This window comes from Bombyx mandarina, chromosome 03 (genome assembly GCF_030267445.1).
Source record: "Bombyx mandarina strain Sakado chromosome 03, ASM3026744v2".
Taxonomy (NCBI): domain Eukaryota; kingdom Metazoa; phylum Arthropoda; class Insecta; order Lepidoptera; family Bombycidae; genus Bombyx; species Bombyx mandarina.
In genome coordinates this window covers 864,839-873,958 of record NC_143210.1, presented here as the reverse complement: position 1 = coordinate 873,958, position 9,120 = coordinate 864,839, and positions in this window count along the sequence as shown.

Genomic DNA, 9,120 nt, shown 5'->3' with positions numbered 1-9,120 from the left:
CGCACTGCCAACACTGAATGTCCGTTGGCCTTTTCATTCAAAATTGGTGGTTTGAAGCTATTTATTTATAAGATAATGCATTAAGTGTAGACAAATACGCGAAATACACTGTATTAACTTGTTATCGGGGTCCATAGACATCGTAAAATTAATTACAACACCTAACTGAGAGTGAGGATTATCAGTTAGGTCAAAATTCAATACACTGGCGAGCTCACACGCCCTACCAGATTATTTCATTTCTATAAATGGACCTGCATCCTGGCATAGTATGTGACCATTGTTTCTATCTATATGTACATATACTTTTGTATATGTTTTCTGTGTAAACTTAAATTTCAAAATTTCTCTTTTTTTTTCCTTTGTTCCCTTTCTACTTATATGTGGTTTTGATGGTGGAAACATGTTTGGTTATTGTTTTAGCATTTTTTTTATATATTATTTGTTTATTTTGTACTATTGGTTTCCCAAATAAATAAGTAAATACTTGACTTTCCATTGGGACTGTCAACCCACTGAGCTCCACATCGGATCTCACCAGCGGGTCGCAATTCCGATCCGGTGCCAGATTCAGTGAAACACTGCTCTTGATAGGGCAGATGGTAACAAACTCTGAGATTGAGCTCGTGAGTCAAGGTGAACCCAAAATAACTCCGTTAAGTCTACCGACATATAGGTAACCAAACGAATGACTGCATATATTGACTTGAATAACCGGATGTCTGTGAACGAATCTAAATGAGAATAAAAGGCAAGGATTAAATGAAATTGAACTTCAGTAACTTATCGATCAACCGCCGTTTACCTAATAATGAAATGCGACATGTATCAACGTCCCCTCGATTGATTGCAGTGGGGTGACAATTTGGGCGTGTAAAATTGCATTCTATGAATTTAGATAGCCAAGTAATACTTTTTTATTGTAGATCAGTAAAACTGTATTTGAAAATATAGTTATAAGTGGAGTAGATCGTCTAGGTAATTGTTTCTAGGCGTTGTGTGTAGGGACAATAATTGCAATAGACAACAAAAGGCACCGGAAAAATCAATTTTGGACAAAATTATTACACGTCCTTACGGATCCATCAGATCCAATAACCTTTGCATTAGACATCTTCAGCTCTGATTCCGATCCGGTAGTAGATTGATTCGCAGCAGCTTCTCTTGAGTAGTTATATCTCGTTTGGAAGCGCTTGGGTAGCTGTTAGCAAATCTCACCTCTCCTGGCTGGGCCGTGCGCGCCCATCTGTCTTGTTGAAACTATAAAGGCCTCTGGGCCATCAGTAATCCTTACTTCATAAAAAAAGACCTATATTATCCAAATTCCGTACGCACGAGGAGGTTCCAAATGATTTTTCATAATCGTCACTGAGCATCCACAAATATCAGAAGCTTGTTAGCAATATTCACATTTATTGAACTAACTAACCGAACAAGCTAGTCATGGGCCATGTTAGAAAATGGGTGTTGTTTTCCAGTTAAAACTTTGATCTCGTCTCTCGTATTGTCAATGGGCTCCGTTAACATCTTCACATTCACTTTTCCGCTTTGGGCGTCTTACTGTCGTCTTTTCTAGCTTTTTTGTCTTTTGTAATTACATTCAATTTTAAACCAAGCTCGGAGTATCTTGCCGGTTCTTCCGAATTGATAGTAAAGTCATGAGTATCTAAAGAATTATGGAAAAGCGTATTTGTAAGATTAACGGTTTTCAATTCATGATGCTACTCGAGTGAACCGTGAGCAGTATAATTGCCCTTTTTTCTGTTCGTTTCTACACGTTTATCTCCAGAAACGAGATACAGCGCGAGATAACCTTGGGCTAAAATTAAATGCTTACTTCACTTGATTCGGTCGACAAATATAAGAGATAATGTCGATTTGAGATGTTAACGGTTGTTCGCAGCCATATCCACATGTACCTACGTTGGTTTTTATCTTTAAAAATAAATGCTATCATTCCTGGCCCAGACCCCACGGTCGGGTCGCGTTACTGCCAACTAACCGTCTCGTTTTCAAGATCCACGGGTCATTGTCCATTTCTAATTACGTAACACGGTGTGAGAAATCAAAATGACGCGGTGAAAATATTCGAATCAAAAATATTCTGTTTTTTTTTTAACTATAGTTTGTTGATGGTCTTTCTGTTTGTTAAATGGTTACCGGGCTCCATAGGCCTCACGGCGCGAAAACCGCCGTCGTCTTGAGACGCGAGATCCTTCTCAAACGGATTTTGCAAAGCCCTTTAAACTAGAAAGCGCCAAACTCTAATTACGTAAATTTAAACAGTTTCGAGGATTACACAAGACATGTATCTATTAATTACAGAAGGAGATGAGTCCTAATAATACCTCGATGGACTGCATCAAAGGATTTCTGAGAGAAGGGTGTGAGTACCGAGATGACGTATAATAGGCCTGAATGGAAAAAGTGGACATGGTGTTCTGACGCCGCGTAGTGGGATAAGGGCATTTTTTTCCTACTTAAGCTGATAGCCTTGAGAGGTGAGCTTTAGGAGCTCAAACGTGACGATGTTGCTAACACGAACCCTAGCAAGAGCAGTGCTTCGCAGAATCTACCACTGGATCAGAAACATGACGCGAACTCACTGAGAAGATCCGGCGAGAACTCAGTGGGCTGTGTCTATGGGTTCATTTACTCGTCGAGCCCTACTTCACAAGCGACGGGTTCCACGAGAACGATGGCCGGAATAAGGACAAGAAGAAGGCTTATGTATATATTAAATATTAGAAAAAAGAGGTACCAGCCTGCTTAGAACATCTAAACAGCCGCCTTACTTTCACCCACACCCTGCGATTAATACTTCAGACCAAAGACCTTTCTCAGCGTCAGTAAAACAACAAGATGTTGTCGTCACTAAATTAATATCAAAACTGAAACCGCTGCAGATTCTCATTCATCACATAACAAGTACGTACGTTAACACGAGCGATACCTAATTGACTTATGACCTTCCGTGACTGATAAGACTTCATTCGGCGCGTAATCTTTTGATGTCATCAGACAAATGGGTCGAAAACTGTGCGGATGATGTGCTTTGACCCAATCTACCCAAAACTGACGTGCACCTACTAGGCCATCATATCTGGACCTGGAGATATTAGGTGACGCAACACGATAATCCCTGACTTCTGGTCCCGGGTCTCGGAACAATGAATTTTTTGTATTGCTTAGATGGGTGGACCAGCTCACAGCCCACCTGGTGTTAAGTAAGTAGTTACTGGAGCCCATAGACATCTACAACGCAAATGCGTCACCCACCTTAAGATATAAGTTCTAAGGTCTCAGTATAGTTACAACGGCCGCCCCGTCCTTCAAACCGTAACGCATCACTGCTTCACGGCAGAAATAGGCAGGGTGGTGGTACTCACCCGCGCGTACTCACAAGAGGTTCTACCACCAGTAATTACGCAAATTATAATTTTGCGGGTTTGATTTTTATTACACGATGTTATTCCTTCGCCGTAACGTGGAAGTCAATCGTGAACATTTGTTGAGAACGTATTTCATTAGAAGAATTGGTACCCGACTGAGATTCGAACACCGGTGTATCGCTCAACACGAATGCACCGAACGTCTTGTGCTTTAGGCCACGACGACTTCACATCTAAAATCACACCAGCACTCATAGACCAAATAACCAGCCGGAGTTGAAGAAAGAGCTGTTCTCTCTGTTGTTCTAGCTAGAAGTGCATATAACAGCCATAGACGCTCCAAATGTACAAATAAATTTGTATCGAGCTAAGTGATTTTGGGAAGATGAAGAGATCTGAGGACCGGGATCAGTGGTGTTGAAGTTCACAAGTTCTTTCCAGTTCGAATGAAAGTCTTTTCACTTCACAATAGTTTATATAAATATTATAATAAATCAAAAATGAAAATTTTCGGGTGCACAAAAATAAAACTTAAATATGAGATCGCGTGATATTGAGACGTGGTGGCCGAGTTGAAATTGTGCGTGCGTTCGCCGTCAGATCGTGGCTCGACTAGTCGCTGCGACCGAGCGCAAGCGATTTTGTATTTTACAATACGAGTACTGAGTAGGTATCGTTCCTACACTACTCCCCCGCTGAGACCGAAGGTTATTGAGGTCGATAGTAGTCTGGAAAGTGAACGGTCCGGCCTGATCTCGTCTTCATTGAAGGGGTTGGATCAACTGCAGGTGGAATAGTGCTGATGTTGGTGTTCCCCGTTTTGGCATCCTCTTTGGCCATGTGTGCTGCTTTCAGGCGGTCAATGGAAACAGTCGTTTCTCTTTCGTTTGTAAGAATTTTAAAAGTTTTGTTTCCTCTTTCAATGACTTTATAGGGGCCAGTGTATGGAGCTTCCAGTGAACGCCTGACTGCATCTTGCCGGAGAAACACGTACTCTGCCGTTGCCAGGTCTTTTGGTATGTAGAATGTTTTCTGACCGTGTCTACTTGCAGGTTCTGGAGACAGCTTTGCCATTTGGAGTCTGAGTCGCGATGCGAAGTCGGTTATGTCGAGTGCTGGTATGGCGTTGGATGGTACGAAGAATTCGCCTGGCAGTCGTAAGGGTTCCCCGTAAACCAGCTCCGCTGCTGAAGCTTTGATGTCTTCCTTCCATGCGCTGCGGATCCCCAGGAGTACGAGAGGTAGAACTTCCGTCCAACTGGAGTTCTGGTGACATCTAATGGCCGCCTTTAACTGTCGATGGAGCCGCTCCACCATCCCATTGCAGGCGGGGTGATAGGCTGTGGTACGACGATGCTGTGTACCCAGAATGTTTGTGACGCTGCGGAAGAGCTCGCATTGAAACTGACGTCCTCTGTCCGTCGTGACGCGATGTGGGCAGCCGAAGCGGGACACCCAGCCAGCGACGAAGGCGCGGGCACATGCTTCCGCCGTGATGTCTTCGAGAGGGTATGCCTCAGGCCAACGAGTAAAACGGTCGATGACCGTGAGGCAGTACCTAAAGCCACCTGAAATCGGTAATGGTCCCACGATGTCCATATGGACATGAGAAAAGCGTTGGGAAGGAACAGGAAAAGTAGAAATGGGTGATTGGGTATGGCGGTGGACTTTGTTTTTCTGACAATCTGTGCATTCACTGACCCACTGTCTGCAATCTTTCTGTGCTCCAGGCCAGATAAACCTCCTCGTAACCATTCTTGCAGTGGCTTTTGCACCTGGATGGCTCAGTTTATGAAGCGCGTCAAAAATAGGTTTCCTGAAAGCTACTGTCATATATGGTCGTGGATTTGGTGTGGAAATATCGCAGTAAATTTCCTTGTCGGAGTCTGATATTTTAATTTTCTTCAGATCTAGTGCTGAACCTTTCTGTAGCAGCTGTTGTAATTCTAGATCCGAGTCTTGTGATGCTGCGAGTGCGGTGTAGTCTATAATGAGACTAATTTCCTCTATGCGGGAGAACGCGTCAGCTACAACGTTTTGGCTTCCTTGGATATACTGGATATCCGTTGTAAATTGGGATATATAGTCCAGATACCGAAATTGCCTTGGAGAGCATTTTTCACGATTATGTGAGAAAGCAAATGACAGGGGCTTATGATCCGTAAAAACTGTGAATGGTCTTGCTTCTACCATATGGCGAAAGTGGCGTATTGCGTTGTATATAGCCAGCAGCTCACGATCATATGGGCTATACTTCTTTTCTGCAGAAGAGAGGCGTCGTGAAAAAAACCCCAGTGGCTTCCAACTGTTTTTACATTTTTGGTGAAGTGCTGCTCCCATGGACGTATCGGACGCGTCTGTGAATATGGCCAACTGTGCAGCAGGTCCTGGATGTGCGAGCATCACTGCTTCGGAAAGACTTTTCTTGCAGCAATTGAAAGCTTCCTGTTGTTCAGGAGTCATTGTAATGCTCTGTGTTCCCTTCGTTTTAGGTCCAGCTAGTATGTCGTTTAATGGACTTTGAAATTTGGCCGCATTGGGTACAAATCGACGGTAAAAATTGTACATTCCTAAAAATCGGCGAAGTTCTTTTACTGTTGTCGGTGGTGGGTAGTTCATGATTGCCTGCACTTTTTCTGGTAGCGGCTTAATGCCTTCTGCGCTTACCTCATGGCCCAGGAAGGTGATACAAGCCTTACCAAATTCACACTTGTTAGTGTTAATGAGCATGCCATATTCTGCTAAGCACTGGAACAGCTGTCGAAGGTGTTGGAGGTGGGAGGTCTCATCTGGAGAAGCAAGTAAAATATCATCTAAGAACCCGTAACAAAATGGCAGATCCTTAAGCATTTCGTCTACGAATCTTTGAAAGGTCTGTGCCGCGTTTCGCAGTCCGAAGGTCATATATGGGAATTCAAATAATCCGAACGGTGTAGTTATTGCTGCCTTTGGGATATCGGCCTTGTGAATCGGTATCTGATGGTAAGCTTTAACTAAGTCAATTTTTGAGTAGACTTTCGTCCCTGCTAGTTGCTGCGAGAAGTCTTGGATGTGGCGGATTGGATATTTGTCCGGGATTGTACGCGCGTTCAGTGCCCGATAGTCCCCGCAAGGTCGCCAGCCGTTGTCTTTTTTGGGGGCGAGGTGAAGCGGTGATGCCCACGAACTCTCGGACCTACGCGCCGTACCGTTCGCCAGCATTTCGTTGAACTCCTGGTTCGCAATCTTTAGTCGGTCAGGTGGAAGTCTTCTCGGTCGACTGGAAACGGGAGGACCTGGTGTCGTGCGGATGTGGTGCTCTGTTCCGTGTTTGATTTCTCGTTGGGTTCCAGCTGGACGTGTAATTGCAGGATATTCACGCAATAGCTGGTGATATATGGAGTCGCCAGATATCACTTTAATTGATGCAATGTCATTTGCCTCTTTTTCTGGTGTAGCTGTAGCACAGAGAGATGTCAACCCGTCGACCAGGCGGTGGTTCCTCACGTCTACGAGCAAATCATAAAAACGGAGGAAATCAGCACCAATTATTGGTTTAGAAACATCGGCCACCACGAAACGCCATCTGTAGGCGCGGCGTAGACCAATGTTGAGTTGTAAGTGGATCCAACCGTAAGTAGCGATCGGAGAACCATTTGCGGCATAGAGTTGGTAGTCGGTTTTAGTACGAGGTTGACTCAGCGCAGATCTTGGATACACACAAAGGTCAGATCCTGTATCGACGAGAAATGACAACTTGCTGTTTCTATCCGTAATGAATAAGCGGCCTGGCTTAGATGGGCAGCCGTTAGCCGCTACCTCTGGCTGCCGGGTGCGTTTCCCGAAGTCGCGTTGAATTTACAAGGTGTTGTACATCGTGTGGCTTTACCTCCAAATCGGTTGTGGTACCAACAGTAACTTGTATTCCAATCTCCGGATCGTGAACGAGAGCGAGAGCGAGAACGATGATTCTCTTGAGACTGGCTTCGCTGATTACGCCGATCCAACTTGGACTGCGAGACAGCCGTGCCTTCAATGATGCCACTTCTTTAGTTAATGCTTCAACTTGTTTTGCCATGTTGTTTATAATACTACTGCCATCAGCTGCTGCTATCACAGGTGCAACCGGTATCGGAACGATTTCATAAATGCGATCTGCTAGGTCTGCAACAGTTTCGAGTGGTATAATAGCCGGCAAACTTCTTGAGCATTTGTTGACGTAGTGGGGGTAAGTTTGCGCATGGTACACTCACGTGCAAAAATATTATTTACTCTGCGTCATAATGCAATTAAATTATTAAAATCAACATATGTATTTATTTATATATTTATTAGAACATCAACAAAAAATATAGGTTAATAATTGTAATAATTTAATCTTGGGGTAAAATAGATATTCCTTCTATTAAGTCAAAACTAGAGCTGTTGCCAGGTCTTCGTTCAGTTGAAGCGAAGCTGGTATTTGTAATTTTTTTTTCGTTATCATAATCTTGACCATTATCATCATCACTGTTTTCATCACCCGAGTCGCCATCATCGTGTTAAGTCGACATAGGGCTCATCGGTGTAGTTTACGACTCGGTCGGTTCGATCTTCTTTTTTGTCTATAATTAATTATTTTTTGAAGATATTCGATTCGTAGTAATCGAATGTTACTTTTTTCAATTACCAGCTTCCGATTATTTTCTGTTTTTTTTTTCCATCTGAAGCCTAGCTCTTTCATAATTCGTCGTAAACTTCATTCCGAGCCATTAAAATGTATATCTTCTTTAAAATTCCGGTAACTTTCTTCTTCCCTGATCTTTTCTTACCCGGAGTCCCAAGCACGATGAGCAAGCCAGAGCCTTTAGCTTCGTTAATAATGCACCTAACAGTACTCACTGATGTTTTTGTTGCTTCCGAAGTCTGTTTTACTTTTTCCATAATATCATTCTTCCCCTGTTTTATAATGAAGCAATATACGTCGTACACAATTTTTCTACCCTTTCTTTTGAATACTCCACCAGTTTGTCGCGGCATAGTGTATTTTTTATAAAAAATCAACAAACACTCAACAAATAGCAATGGCAACAAAGTCAACAAGCAATTATAATAAAATATAACTTAACGATTAATAACGATAGATTTTTCACTGTACGCAAGCGTACTTTACGCAAGGTTCGACTGATCTACCAATAACGCGCTCGATACGATTTCCCCTGCCGTCGCGCCTCACCCTCACCACCAAAGTGATCTAAAATTCGGTTCTGCGCAGCCAAGGTCATTTGCTCACGATGTTTGCCGGTTACTATACATCCGTTTGTGACGCTATTACGGTTTGAATATTGTGTGGCAGACGGCTCGACCATAGCGTGCGTAGGAACGAATCAGGTACGTTAGGTCCTGCTAATGTTTGTAAATGTCGCAGGAATTGCGAGGGTTTTCGATCTCCTAATTCTTCGTGCATCAATAACTGTTTGACTTTTTTTTCTTGTGACGCCGACAATCTTTTTGTCAGTTCAGTTTTTAATTTTATGTATTTATTTTCAGCGGGTGGGGAAATAATAATATCTTTTACCTCCGCTGCATATTGTTGGTCGAGTTGTGCGACAACATGGTAGAATTTCGTCGCATCTGATGTGATGCCGGAGATTAAAAATTGACCCTCAACCTGGGCAAACCACAATCCGGGCTCCTCGGGCCAAAATGGCGGTATTTTCACTCCAACTTTGTAGATTCCTACGGTTTCACCCATGCCTCCTTCTGTACG